The sequence below is a fragment of the Etheostoma spectabile genome, unplaced genomic scaffold, assembly GCF_008692095.1.
Source record: "Etheostoma spectabile isolate EspeVRDwgs_2016 unplaced genomic scaffold, UIUC_Espe_1.0 scaffold00018481, whole genome shotgun sequence".
NCBI classification, from domain to species: domain Eukaryota; kingdom Metazoa; phylum Chordata; class Actinopteri; order Perciformes; family Percidae; genus Etheostoma; species Etheostoma spectabile.
The window spans coordinates 4,898-19,413 of NW_022604278.1; the positions used below are offsets into that span (position 1 = coordinate 4,898).

Genomic DNA, 14,516 nt, shown 5'->3' on the forward strand with positions numbered 1-14,516 from the left:
ATGGTCCAACAAGAACATGGCGCTCGGTCAACTTACTCAAACATAGCATAGGCTTACTATCAATGGTCACTTTGCACCACCAAATGGAAAATTAATTTCTAAGAAGGAAAACGCTACTTAAATATAAATTGTTACAAAGTAAAACACTTTGTAAGCACAAAGACAAAAATAAGACAATCTTACCGTGTTAATAAGAACATGAAGTGATCTTTACAGCGGTAAAGAAATGACCAACACAGTAGGCTAGCGTCAAATGACGTAACCAACATAAGATATCCGCTACAATTAATTTATCAAAAGTACAAATACTTAAAGTCAATTACATGACTTAATCTGGCTATTGCAAATAATATATATTGATTTGCGTCAAATCTCAAAACGTGACCTTTGCCAGAAAACCTTGTTTTAACACACACACACAGCTCTTGCACGCAACGCTCACACACACACGCTCTCGCATGCACACACTCACCACACACAATATCCTATAGAAAGGTATTATTCAGTCATCAGGCCATCATCTGTTACCTGTCTTGTTACGGTCCGTTATGTCCGGCATAAATGGCCAAGCGACTAGTCCATCCATCCATCTTCATCCGCTTATCCTGTATCGGGTCGCGGGGGCAGCAGCTCCAGTAGGGGACCCCAAACTTCCCTTTCCCGAGCCACATCACCCAGCTCCGACTGGGGATCCCGAGGCGTTCCCAGGCCAGGTTGGATATAATCTCTCCACCTAGTCCTGGGTCTTTGCGCAACCAGGCATGTTTAGGTTAATAATTAATTGTTTAACTACATCAAGAGCACTTAAAACAATCGTAATTTATGCCTCGTCAAAATCAGCAGACGCCGCCTATGATATAATATTTTACTGTAAACATTGGAAAGTTTTGTTACAGGGCGCATTTACACACAAAACACATACAGTCACAGTGTACTTCAGTGATTTTTGCAGAAGCTAATATTTAGACATGTTTATAACCACAAATTGTTTGGTGTTTGAAATTTGTGATAACAGTGAACACGTTTATTAATACAATACTTACAACTATAATTAACACTAATATAACAAATAACATGAACAAAAACAACAAAACACACCAAAGGTCTTTAGTCGTCCAGCCATGCCATGTCTTCACATTTGAAGGACGCCCGTCTAACACCATAGTCCCAAAGCAGCTCGCGGTTGACGGCTACGTCTTTCGTGGCCAACAACAGTATGGTGTCTTTGGGTCCATCTGCAAAGTTTAGCTGGAACACCACAGGCTTCACATTGAAAGCCTTGCCCGAGTGGTGCAACCCCCTTCCAAGGTGTCCTTGCCAGGTGACACTCGCAGGGGACATCTGGGATCCATGCATAGTTTTGTCCCCAGGTTCCCCTGAAGAAGAGATAGCACATCTGTCCCTCTGGTATATCTTTCATCTTCTTCTTCCCCTCTCACTATGAGACGAGCATTCAGTGGTAGTCACATATCACATCACCTTTTGAGAATCGCATGGTAGTGAATACGTATAAATGTATAACAACTGTTGCTTCCATGGCAACGTCATTGCAACGTTTGGACTTTGCCTTTATTTTTTTCCTCACCTTTACCCTTGGGTTCTCCAAATCCTTCAAGTCGATCCCCTTCCACACTTTGCTCCACCACTGACTTGATGATGTCTTGGTTGTCTTCTATCGCTGCTTTCAATGGCGATAGCCACATCTGAAGAACATCCCATGCAGAGTGGACATTTGTCCTCCACTTCTCCTTGGCCACAACAGCTTTAACTTTTCCTCTGTCAGTCTCTGCCTGCCAATGCAAGACAAACTGGAACAATCTGACAAGAGACGAGGGAAGCACAAACATTAAATACACAAGGTAACGAGAGCCAGGTGACAAGAGGGCAGGGAATCAGGTGGTAAACACCAGGTAATCACAAGAGCAGGAAGACACAGGAAGTAAACCTAGAGGCAAAACAAGACAAAAAACAGACTTCAAAATAAAACGGGAACCCGAACAAGCAGACACACAGGGATCACAAGACAGCAGGGGGTCAGGGATGCTGGGCGTCCGCTCTGGGTCGGGGAAGCTGGTCGCTGGCTGGAGGGTAGGGGCGGTCGGCGCCACCTGGGACTGGGGATCTAAGGGGCCGGGCGCCAGCTGAGGCTGGGGATCCAAGGCGCCGGTCGGGGGTCAGAGGCGAGGGAACCACGGGCCAGTCCGGGATCATCGAGGCCGCACACCGGCTCCAAGTCCACACAAACGCTTGCCGGAGCTGACTCCCGGGACTCCTCCTGGGGAGAACTGGTAGTGTAGCTCGCTGGTGGGAACCAAGTAGCAGTAGGCTCACCTCCAGCTGGTAGACCTCCTTGGCCATCGCAGCTACACCCGGCGCCTTTAGGATCCAGGCTCGCCTGACATGGCGCCCCTCATCGGGGAGCAGATGTGATTTGGCGCCCCACATCAGTCATCTTTCCCAATTCCCCGAGGAACCGGCGGAGGGCGTATTCCAGCCGAGCGAGCTTCTCCAGATGGTCTCCGGCCGGCGCTGGGAGAGGGCCACACTCCTTCTCCACCTACTCCCACCGCACCATCATGAGACGCCATGTCAAGGTGGGGTCCATTTTTTGTAGGCGGTGGAAGAGACGTCCGCAGCCGGATCGAGCGGGTGGAGGAGCAGCTCAAAATATAACCTGTTGTAGATGGACATCTTGGGCTCTCCGCCAATCAGATTAAGGAGCTGCCATTTAGAAGCATCAGCTTTTTTATAGCCGGCTCCAAAGATGAAAGCAACCGCAGACCACATCACACCAAAACTTAGAAAAACCGTCTTCAGCACCTCGAACAACAGCCAGAGTCTCTGGCATTCAGACAAGCAGAAGAAAACCGTCTCCACTTGTCCACAGAAAGGACACCCACTTAAAGTCTTTTTCCGCAGAGGGGATTTTTACAAAACCCTCCAGGATGGTTTCACACCACTGTCCACTCCCAGTCTCCGTCTCCACACCGTGTCCACTCTACGGTCCAGTTTATACCTTTTAAGGAATTTCACACACTTGTACATACCCTTCCCTGTGACAGTGTACAAGTTCACAACCTTAGAGTCTGTCACATTTAAAAAATCCCCAGAAAATCCATATAGTTTAGGAAGAAATCCCAACTCCGGAAATGTCCGCCCCAGCCCAACAATCCCGGAGCATCCGACCCTCCTCCACCTTCAGTCTCTCAGTCCACTTCTCTAGAACGGTCCTGGTCTGGCGAAGAGACCTCTGCCCCAGAAGAGAAGCCACAGCAGATGTATCAGTCAGCCCCGGCCCTGTCACCTCCACTATTCTCCTCAGGGTGACAGCTCCGGCGGTGCACAGCCTGTTGGTGAGGCCCTGTGTCTTGCTGTCCTGGACGCCCATCCTAGCAGCATGTATGAGGGGCTCCTCAAACAGCCAATGCAGAGAGCACGTAGGCTCAACTCTCTTCCATTCAAAAACGTTCCATACCTTAAAAAGTGACTGATAAAAAGGAGATAATCCACACAATTTTATAAACTAAAAACCCATTAATGACGAGTAATACGCTGCTCTGGTATTACGAAGGGCCTTCCTGTACGTTTTAAGACTATCTTGCCAATCAAACTAAAAATTTCTAGTTTGTTGAAACGCCAAATCTTCTCAAGTTCCCGTGATATTTGCTTCAATTTGCGAGTTTCAGTGTTATACCATGGAGCTAACCGTCTTTGTTTTATTATCTTCTTTTTAGAGGGGCAACAGAGTTTTGGTTTTGAGGCCTCGCCCCTACTATTTACGACATGGCCAGACGTAGTCCGGCTAAGAAGCTGCACTTTTCAGAGGTAGAGATTGAAACCCTGACATCTCAGTTTAATTTGCAGTAACGTGTACACTCTTGTAGCCCTACATGTAAGATGTACCCAAATAAACACACAGTAGCAAAGTTTATGCAGTGTTTTTTAATTTTACCCGTGTTTTTTTTGTGAGTCAAAGCCAGGCAACAGCTGGGAGGGAGAGCATATTAAAAGCCTTTATAAATGAGTTGCATGCTTCTTAGAGAGGAGACAATATGGCAACTTTATGAATGTGTTATTGAATTACATTCCATCTTCTCAACTCCTCCTTGGACAATGAGGAGTCAGTCTGTGTGGTCATCTTATTGGGGTTCTTCACCACTTGAACTTGTCTCAAGATCATCGTCATCAACTTCCAGAGCATTTTGCAGTGCTTTTAACCTTAACCTTCTAGTTTTGTAGCCTGTAACCTTGTCCGGCAGAGCAACGTAAAATCTGTCTGCGGTGCTGGGGTCATGGCACATCTTCTTGGCCACCTGCTTTCTCTCCGTTTCGGAGAGGTGTTTGCTGGCCTGGAAACCCAAACAAAGACGTTTTTACAAATGATAAGATAACAGTACTTGACAGCAAATGTATGTCAACAATCTTAAACAACACTCCCAATAAACCTAAAACACCCAGTCGCTAAATTGTGTTTACGTCAAATTTACTTCAATTTAAATGCAAACATAAACATCATCTCAATTCTAATTCTAGCCCCCAAATTGATGACTCCTACTTCCAAATTCTGATCAATGGCCAGAATCAAACTTATATTAAGTACTTGAGTGAAGACGCTGCTCTGGACCTGGGTGAAAAGTCACATTCCCCTTCATACCGGCATCCACCCAACACTGTCAGAAATAGGGGTACAGTAGGGTCCATTTCTGTCCCCCAAGGTACAATCTATACTAACGTACCCCATGGGGCTCATTGTTGGACCTCAAGGAACATATATGGACCTTTTTGAAGGTCAAAAAGGTCCATATATGTTCCCAAGCATTAAAAGCATTTTTTTTTAAAGTTAAGGTACAATAGCAAGAGGCAGCCTCTGCTAAGTCAAATTTTTGTAAAAGTTTTTAACCCTCTGAGCCCGAGACACTCGCCCACGAGTAAAAAGTACCTCTGATTCATAGTTTAATAACTTTTGAACCATACAAGCGATTTACTCACTTTCGGTTTCGTTTGAATCCTGACGTTTTCGGCTTTACGGAGGTCTTTTCCGGGTCTATCTAGCCTCTACAGGGGGTTTTCTATCTAGCCTGGAACTTCAGCCTCTTTGGGCTTTAAATCCATACTGTTATATCCAAGATTGATCCACTTTTTATCCATAATTCATCGCGTTTTGGCTCATTTTCCGCCGCTGGATCGCTCCTCCGTCTCTGCCCTGTCTGTCCCGTCTATTGTTTCAGGAAGTACATGCCCATATATGGGAGATAAAGGCACCCCTCTTGTATGGAAGGTCAGAGGGGACAAAAATGCCTATATACTCTATGGAAGGCCAAATTATGCACTATTTAGACACATATTTGCTTGTATAACATTGCTGTGGGTGTAATATCAATAAATATGACATTATTATGTTATTATTGGCATAAGTTAATGTCATGAGAGCAAAACGTCTTGACTTTTTTGGAAAAAATGCATGTATTTTGTCAACTGTATAAGTTATAATGATTATTTCTTCACAGTGTGACTCCCAAGACATATGAGAAGTGTTTTAGAATGGAAAATGGCTTAGGTTTTACTTATATGTCTGTGATATCAATACATATCTGGAAGATTCATTTATTCATTTATTTATTTATTTATTTATTTATCTTTAAGGCCCTACAACCATTTTTAACATGCAAGTGACCTCACTGCAACCCAAATATTCCAATAACCCAGTTTGTCCTAAAAAAAATGATGTTCATATCTTGACTGTAGACAACAGGGTTGATGTTTTACAAGCTTTTTTATAAAATAAATCCAGACGGAAATTAAACTGTAAAAATGGCCTCAGGGCCAAGAGTGTTAATAAAGATAAGTCTATGTCTATCTCAAAAAAAGTAAAAAAAATCTGAAAATCTTCAGGTGATGTAGCTCAGTGGTAGAGCTCATGCTTTACATGTATGAGGACATGACTTCTCTAGCAGGTATTATGGTAGAGTCTTTAAAAGAGCTGCAACAGATATTACCTCCTGTGGTAATCTGACTGGTAGGGTTATAGAACGTAGTGGTAGACTAAGACCTCCTGTCACACAAACTAAGCGGTATACTCTCTCTTTTATACCTCAAACTATCAGACAGCACAACAAGCACTTTAAATGTACATTTTTTACAGTTTCTATTTTACCGTATTTATGTACTTGCACTGTAGTATATTTTGTTTTATGGGTGTTACGGCGGGTATGAGCACTGTAGTTTCCATTTTTATGGACGAAATAAACTTAACATGTCATTAGGTTTACTCTACAGCAGGTGGAGACATTTCACGTCAGACACTTGCAGCAACAGACACTTTGTTAGACATCAACAGACTGGAAATAGACTTAAGTTGGCCAGTGATTGTTGCTTTTTCATCTTTGTTGTTATTTTTGTGTGTCTTTAATGTCACACATGTGGATATTATGAAATAAACTGCATAGAAAACCTTTCTAGCAAGTTCAAAGGTTCCATGGTGTAATGGTTAGCATTCTGGACTCTGAATCCAACAATCTGAGTTCAAATCTCAGTGGAACCTGGTTTTTAAGCCACAGCACTGTTGAAAAAGATCAACCTTTCAACTTTCCACATCTAGTTTAAAGTGAGCTTACAGGTTTAATGTCCTTGGCCATTTAGACTGTAAACACTACGTTAGTGGGGGCATGTTGAGGAGTCACCTGCTTGTTAATGTAATTGAAGGAGCTCCAAATTTGACAGTATTGACTGGAAGTGATAGGCTTTGAGTTACATGGGGGATACACACTTTGCATTCAGTCTCGTAATCACCATAAAAATTAGGTATCACTGAAATTTGAACTTGTGTTGCTGCAGTCAGAGTGTACAGTGTTCATCCTGAATGGGCCAGTATAGTGCCTCAGAACTGCTTGTTGATGGTCTATTAGCTTTGGAACCCCCTTTCCCCACAGCTTTCAATTGTCAGATATGGGTGGGGGAGTGGGCACTGTGTCCAACCTTTTCTGTGTAAAAAAAACACTAAAGAAGTCTCTTGGATTAAAGACAAAATCTCTGCGGAGAACCTTTTACCAAATCCAGGTGCCCTTGGCATAGTTCTGATCTTTTGGGGTTTAGCATGGATCAGGAACCAACACATCTGGACTCAATGTGGGCATTGTACGACAATATTTGACACATTTAGACCATGAAGACAGTTATCAGTTTATTTCCCATCTGGCAGGTGTAATTGTGGACACAGTTGGACATTTTGAAGATAATTGCACAATATTGACCCAATTGTCAGTCTATTTCCCATCTGACAATCAGAAAGGGTGATGCAACAAGAAATTACCAGTCCAAACCATCGTGGTAATTCTCACTGGGATGTGGTGGAACGGGAACTTCGTGCCCTGGATGTGCATCCCACAAATCTCCATCAACTGCAAGATGCTATCCTATCAATATGGGCCAACATTTCTATGACGAATCAGGTCAAACACAGTATTAGTATGGTGTTCCTAATAATCCTTTAGGTGAGTGTATGTGAGTGTCGAGTATTGTTATTGTTGGATTCAGGTCCAAATTTTGACATTTTAGCGCAATGCAAAGGTGCATAACAGATTGCTTTCTACTTACCTGGAGTGATGCAAAGCAGGGGTGGCCAACTAGTCAAGGAACAGCAAGAGACTTGGTATTTAAGACTACAAACTGACTATGTGACAGATGTGTAATCTGTCATGGCCTTCCTTCTGAAGCTCTAGCCAGGCGCCATTCCTCGCCTAAAACAATATGAGTAATTCCAGTAAGTGAAAAGGAAACTCACATCTACAAAGATAAACTTGGAAGATGTGACTCCCTGATGGTCTAGTGGCTAGGATTCAGTGCTCTCACCGCCGCGGCCCGGGTTCAATTCCCGGTCAGGGAGTGGTCAGGACTTGACAGATACAGGTGTAACATTTGAAAGACTAAGGCCTAATCCCATTTCTTCCCCTTACCCCTACCCCTTGGCCCTATCCCTAGCTTTTGCGCGTTCACGCGGGATCTAGTGTCGGTCCAATACGTATTACGGCCTAGGGGTAGGGGATCGATCAAGGGCTGTATAGCCCTTGAAATCTAGTGTGGACGCGACCTCACTAGAAAACACACATCAACGATGGCTGCCGCATCGACCAGAGAGACACATAAATGTAAGTACTTTTGGTTTAAATAATTGATTAAGAAGTTACGACAGTTTTGTTTTGTGGTCTATGCAGTCCTGTGCATGTGTACTTGCAACCATGTTCCTAACTGAAACTTTTTTTAAATCGGTAGCTTGCGCTAACGCTAATCGCTAATCGCTAACGCTAACGTTGATTTGCACAACAGTTCCGCATTTGTCTGCCTAGAATTGACTGTATACATCGCATATTTGCATGCATTATTAACGGTTCATGATACATTCGTTCTTAATTTCCACGTTGTTAAAAATCAATAGCGTGCTGATAATGCAAGCATTGCTTAACATAGTACACTACTGCTTATGATATTTTGATACATGCTGTGCATTGCATTCACATCGAATGTTGTGCCAAGTATATAATAGTAGTATTTTGTTGTTCCAGTCCAGCCCTGCCATGTGCTTTGTCCTGGGGGGGAGATGCACTTTTTAGCCATGTGCTTTGTTGGTGGGGGGGGAGACGTTAGCCAGCTGCTAGCTATGTGCTTTGTTGTAGGGAAGGTGAAACACAAAGTATATATATTGTTGATTTTCTGTACATTTACCGTGCTGTATCACAAATCAGGAAGCTCATCACTTTTCGGTCACAGAACGAACATCTATTTCTGAGGTCAAAATACGCCGCAAAGCAACAATGGGAGTGAGTCATGCGTTTGTTGTAGCAATTCATTATTGTATTGGAACTGTTACTGCATTGTCATCATTTGTTATTCATTCCTGTAAATGTACATGTACATTTTGTTGTTTATGACGCAGGAAACTGATGAAAGACATGGGGTTGTTTGAAAAGGTAACAGGCCAAAAAGCTTCCAAAAAGTGGGAAAACCTGAAGCAAAAATACAAGGTATGTGGTGTCCAGTTAAAGAAAAATAACAAACTACATCTTTGCTCTCAAAACAATAGAATGCAATGAATGCATACTGTATGGTTGTAGGCTTCATTGTAGTGTGTTGTGTGTCCCTCCAGGAATTAAGAACTCCTAAAACAGGGTCCGGCACAGACAGTGGGGAAGTGACCGCTGCAACGTGGCAGTTTTACGAAGATATGCACGAGGTGTTGGGTGCCAGGCCTTCAATCGACCCTCCTGTGGTGGTGGCATCATTTCTGGATGAGCGTACGCCAAACCTCATGGTATGTTATGCAGTACATCTTGTGTTCTGAAATTTCCGAATCGCAGAATGTTAACATGTTATTGTATTGCTGTCTTTCTCTCTCGTGTGTGTACGTGTGTGTGTACAAATTGTTCATTTGTGGAATGTAAATCAATATTATTTTGTTCCTTTAGGCGATTGAGGAGCCCTCATCCCCATCCTGCAGCTCTGCAGCCAGCAGTTCCCCACTGCCAAGTCCCTCCCCAGGGAAGAAAAGGAAGAGAAATCCTATCCTGGATTTCCTGACCGAGGAGTCCAACAGGGAACAGAGGCGCCACGAGGAGAGCGAGGCGAAGAACGAGGCCATGACTGAGCGATTCTTGTCTCTCTTTGAGAAATTAGTTGACAAGTTATAGTTCCTTTGACAGATCTACCTTGTAATGGTTGCCCATGTCCATCTTTAATAGAGGCTATATTATATGTGGGGAACATGCAGTAGTGTATTGTTGTTATTCCCATGTTGATAAAGTATGTAGCCTAGCGTTGTACCTTTCCTTTGCCGAGTGGGTTTGGGAATTGTTACAACCTCATATTTAAATATATCATAACAGTTGCACTACATTTATATATTATAAATATTTAAAATCAACAATATACACTGTTCATTTTTTGTAAATTCCTGTTACATAATTTTATTCTGAATAAAGTATTCTTTGCACATCTCATCCAAATCTATTCAATGTGTTATTACAGTAATTCAAATCATGAGTCATTCATAAATGCCCAAGGGACATGACCACACAACAAATACCAAGCCTTCAACAAATAACTAAAGTATTTCACTTCCATTTTGAAAGTAGACACCAGACTCAACTGAGCTTCAAATCAAATCATTGTTTAATGCCAGAAAAAGGTAGTATGACATTCAACACCATGCTAAGTGAAACATATAAAAAACCATGATGTGTGTATACAAACATATGCAAACAGATCTAAGTAGTAAAAATACATGCATGAACATAGATCTGTAAAATACATATACACTGGTCATGATCATGGGTCTTGCACACCAACTGAAACTAGGGCCGCCAGTCTGTTTCTTTTGACATTCCCAGAGGTTTCATTGTAAGCCATTTCTTCACGGGGAGGTTGGGCGTCATCTATTAAAATGTCTTCATCTGGGACCAGTGTGTCACCATTGTCCATGCACACATTGTGCAAAAGGCACATGAAGCAATTACCTGTGGTGCAAACGTGGGCTTCACCTCCAAAGCTTTGAAAAGTGTTGACCTCCATCTGGTCTTCATCATGCCAAACGCTCTTTCAATTATGCTGCGCCCCCTTGACTGATAGTAATTGAATCGCTGCTGTACTTGTCCTTGCACTGGCTCCTTGAATGGGGTGATGAGGCAAATCGGAGTTTCCAAACAGGGATACCCACCATCACCCAGAAGGATGTAGCCCGTTGGGGGATACCGTCTTGTGGTATAAAAACTGCTGTTTTTCATTATTCGTGTGTCATGGACAGACCCCGGATACCCCACAAAAATGTCCAGAAACCTGCCATTTGAGTCACATATTGCCTGCATGTTGACAGAGTAAAAGCCTTTGTAATTCAAGTAGTCTAATCTGTGACGCTGTGGTGGTTTTATCCTTATGTGGCTGCAATCAATTGCTCCAACCACATTGTGGAATGCAGGGGTTCCTGAAATGTTGACAAATCCCTGACCAACTGCAGGCAGGTCCGCTGTTTGAGGGAAGTAGATTGCTCTCCTTAGATTGTCCCATATGCTCTGGGCCACTCTGTGGATGATGCGGTGAACTGTAGCCTTTGGTACATTAAAGACACGGGCCACCACTCGATAGGAGAGTCCATGTGCCAGCCAATAGGTGTATATGAGTACTTCAAGCTCAATACCCCAGCCGTGGTCCTGCTCCCTTTGCAAAAGCCTCTGCAAGCTGTGCATTGCTCTTCTGGTGAGGCGGAAATCCTGCCTCAGCTCAGTCTCAACATTGAACCACATGCGCAGTATAGGCATGTTGGGGTTTATGGCACAGTATGTAGTTGGAGCACCAGTCTGGAAAAGAAAAACAATTTCACAGCATTGAGTTGGAAAAAAGTTTCCCTTTTCAGAAGAACAAAGCACATAGTAGCCCCCCCCCCCCCCCATAGAACACGTCGTGATTATAGTTGCCCAAAGCACATAGCAGGAAAACAAAAATCGACTAAATAACGTCTGACATTCCCCACAACAAAGCACAAAGCTAGCTAGTGGCTACAGTTACTTCTTCCCCCCAAATAAAAACAGATCGTCTCCCCGCCAAGAACAAAGCACTGGCTGGACCGGTAAATAACGTCGCCTAAATAATACTTGTACACATAGATAGTCATGAGGTTTGTGTTACAATATAATGCACGTCCATGTAATGTACGCGAGTCCAGCTCAGCTTGCTACTGTGTTCCGGCTAACGTTAATACAACCTAAGGTTGTTGTTGTTTTGTAGCTAATCCATACATACCATCAGCTGATCCGCCAGAATTTTCAAACGTCGTAGACTTCTTCCTCTCCTCCTTGCTTGATTTCTTCGAGTTGTTGCAGACAATCGCAGAAAAATTACTAAGACCCACGCAATCGACATACACACGTTCGCAGACGGCATCTTGGAAGCTTGTGACAAACGCTTGTCGCCTCTGGTGACGTAGCAGCCAGCTAGCGGCGATGCTTTGTGACGTAACCACAACCAAGTGGTGTCCCAATTCGTAGGGGTATGTTTTCAGCCCTAGGCCTAATCCCTTGATTTTGAGGGCCAAGGGGTAGGGGTAAGGGAAGAAATGGGATTAGGCCTAAGTTCCTGGACTTGTTTTTGGTTGATTTATATTTGTCAAATTCTTCCTCATTAATTTAACGCTAGAACCCCAACATTTTAAAGAGTACCATTTCTTTTAAATCAGACCCCCGACAGCGGATGTATCCTTTTGTCATCATTGATGGGTCATAAACACTTCATCTGCCTCTATGTCAATAACAATTCTTTTCATTTTTTCAAACAGTAACTTGTAATGGAAAATTAAATTTAACCAATGATTTTCATATTAATTATTCATGATAAGATCTCCAATGCCTCTCAGAGTATATGACTTCTGAATCTGTCCTCAGTGCCTACTCCTTGTAGAAGACAACTGAATTTCCTATGACTTTGCATTTGTCCTCCAAGGACAAATGGCCTAAAGTCTGACAGAACCAGTTTTGTGTTTATCATAGCAGGTCCCAGGTCGAGACCATGGCCTATCCAAGAGACAAGATGTTCTTTTTCAGCTAAGATAGAACGACCGGTCAAGACACTTGACACAAGGAGGGCAGATTCAGAAATACTTAATGGAACTAACTGTCTGCCTGAGGTCCACTGATTGTTATGTTTGAGATTAAACTTTTTTCCAAACAAGGGTTTTTCTCTTCTGGGGGCACTGGATATAATGAAGTGTATCACTGATTGTATTCACACAGAACTGTTGTCACTCTGTAACTTTGTGCATTGTGAAGGCTGTTCTTGTCATTTTGATTTTTCTCTGCAGAAAACAATTAAACTTTCACCGGAGACTAAACTTTGATTCAGTTTGCAGCCTTCAGTCTTTATTCTATATATAGAGTCTTAATTCCAGCCAAATTCCTCCCTTGCTGTAACAAGAAACTTCTACTACAGTTTGGCATCACAAACAGGATTTCAAGGAGGAATCAGAAAGGGACTCCACCGGTGACTGATGAGGGCATGCATCCAGGGATCTGATGATCACCTGCCTCTAAACTTCACCAAACATCTTTGAGAGAGAGAGGGTCAGAAAGCTCCCCTGATTCCACTCTGAAATCCAAAGACAAGGAAGCAATTTCAAACAGCGGGGTAAGTTAAAGTTTCAATTCTGTTGGATAAATGATTTAAATTGGACATTGAGACGGTTTGTGAGACAAATATTGAATGTGATTTAACTGAGGGATTCGGTGAAAGTTATCTTTTGTTTTGTAGAACTTTGGGTTGTGTACAAAACAGGAGAAAAGAGAAGGTATTTTCTTTTCCAATTCTTCTGGTCACACTTGGCACTATTTCACAACTTTTTTCTGAAGTTCTCTATTCTGTCAGGGCTTAACTCTGTCTACCCAACATCTTCTTTTTTTTTCTTGTTATGTCTCGGCAAGAAGTTATTATGCTTGTGGGTCGTCTGTCCATCTCTACATCAGAATCAGAAATACTTTATTTTTCCGTGAAGGGAAACTCTTGAAAAGAGGGTTCCTTCGAGCCGGATTTGAACCAGCGACCTAAGGATTTCAACTTTATGCCACTACAGTCCTCCGCTCTACCAACTGAGCTATCGAAGGGCAACAACATGTATGAAAGCACTTCCTATTCTTGTGAATGTGATGACACAGGACCCCCCTGGAGGGAATTTCTTCAAATTTTGCAAAAACATTCACAAGAACTCGTAAATCAATGATGAGATTTTGGGGGTCAAAGGTTCAATGTCAAGGTGACTGCGTCTTCATGTCTGTCCATCCGATTCTTGTGAATGCAATATCTCTGAACCTCTAGAGGGAATCACTTTTTTTTTGTATACATAACCACTTGGAGTCGCGGATGAACTGATTTCGATTTTGGAAGTCAAAGGTTAAGGTTACTGTTTCATCACATCTCCAGAACTGTACTTGTATTTCTCCTGAACTGGTGTATTTGGTTATTGTAAAGCCCTAGTGGCCTAATGGATAAGGCACTGGCCTCCTAAGACAAGGATTGTGGGTTAAAGTACCATCTTGGGTGATTTTCAGCAGAGTGGCGCAGCGGAATCATGCTGGGCCCTTAACCCAGAGGTCGATAGATCGAAACCATCCTCTGCTAATCTCCTTTGCTGGTGACACAATGGTAGACACTCTAAAAGTGTGATACATCAAGAAATTATGACCCTCAACTTGATTTCCACGGGGAGATGAATCATGGTATAACTGCTGTAATTGTTGACAGCACCGTGAAAAGTAATGGGCTTTGTCTCAAATCGCGCACTTCCCTTAGTGCCCTTACAGACAGTACACTTCGTGCACTACGTACTATCTTGCATAGTGCGTAAATTTTGACAGAGGAGTGTTGTCTCAAATCGCGCACTTCCATGTGCACTTACCGGAAATGACGATCACATTTCATCCCTTCTTCTTCTGTACAATTGGGAATTTCACCACGGGAGAGCATTCCAGTGTGCTATTGTGTTTCGC

The 14,516-nt window shown here is 42.9% G+C and overlaps 1 long non-coding RNA gene and 1 other non-coding gene across 2 annotated transcripts; one reads left to right on the forward strand and one right to left on the reverse strand.

Annotated features, from left to right (window-relative positions):
* Positions 1 to 8,984: 8,984 nt before the first annotated feature.
* On the forward strand, positions 8,985 to 9,531 carry LOC116680536 (uncharacterized). Its single transcript, XR_004329775.1, has 2 exons — positions 8,985 to 9,017; positions 9,459 to 9,531. It is a non-coding gene; the product is annotated as an uncharacterized LOC116680536 (long non-coding RNA).
* A 4,015-nt stretch (positions 9,532 to 13,546) lies between these two features.
* Positions 13,547 to 13,634, reverse strand: trnay-gua (transfer RNA tyrosine (anticodon GUA)). The gene is given in 2 exon segments: positions 13,547 to 13,582; positions 13,598 to 13,634. It is a non-coding gene; the product is annotated as a tRNA-Tyr (tRNA).
* Positions 13,635 to 14,516: the final 882 nt, after the last annotated feature.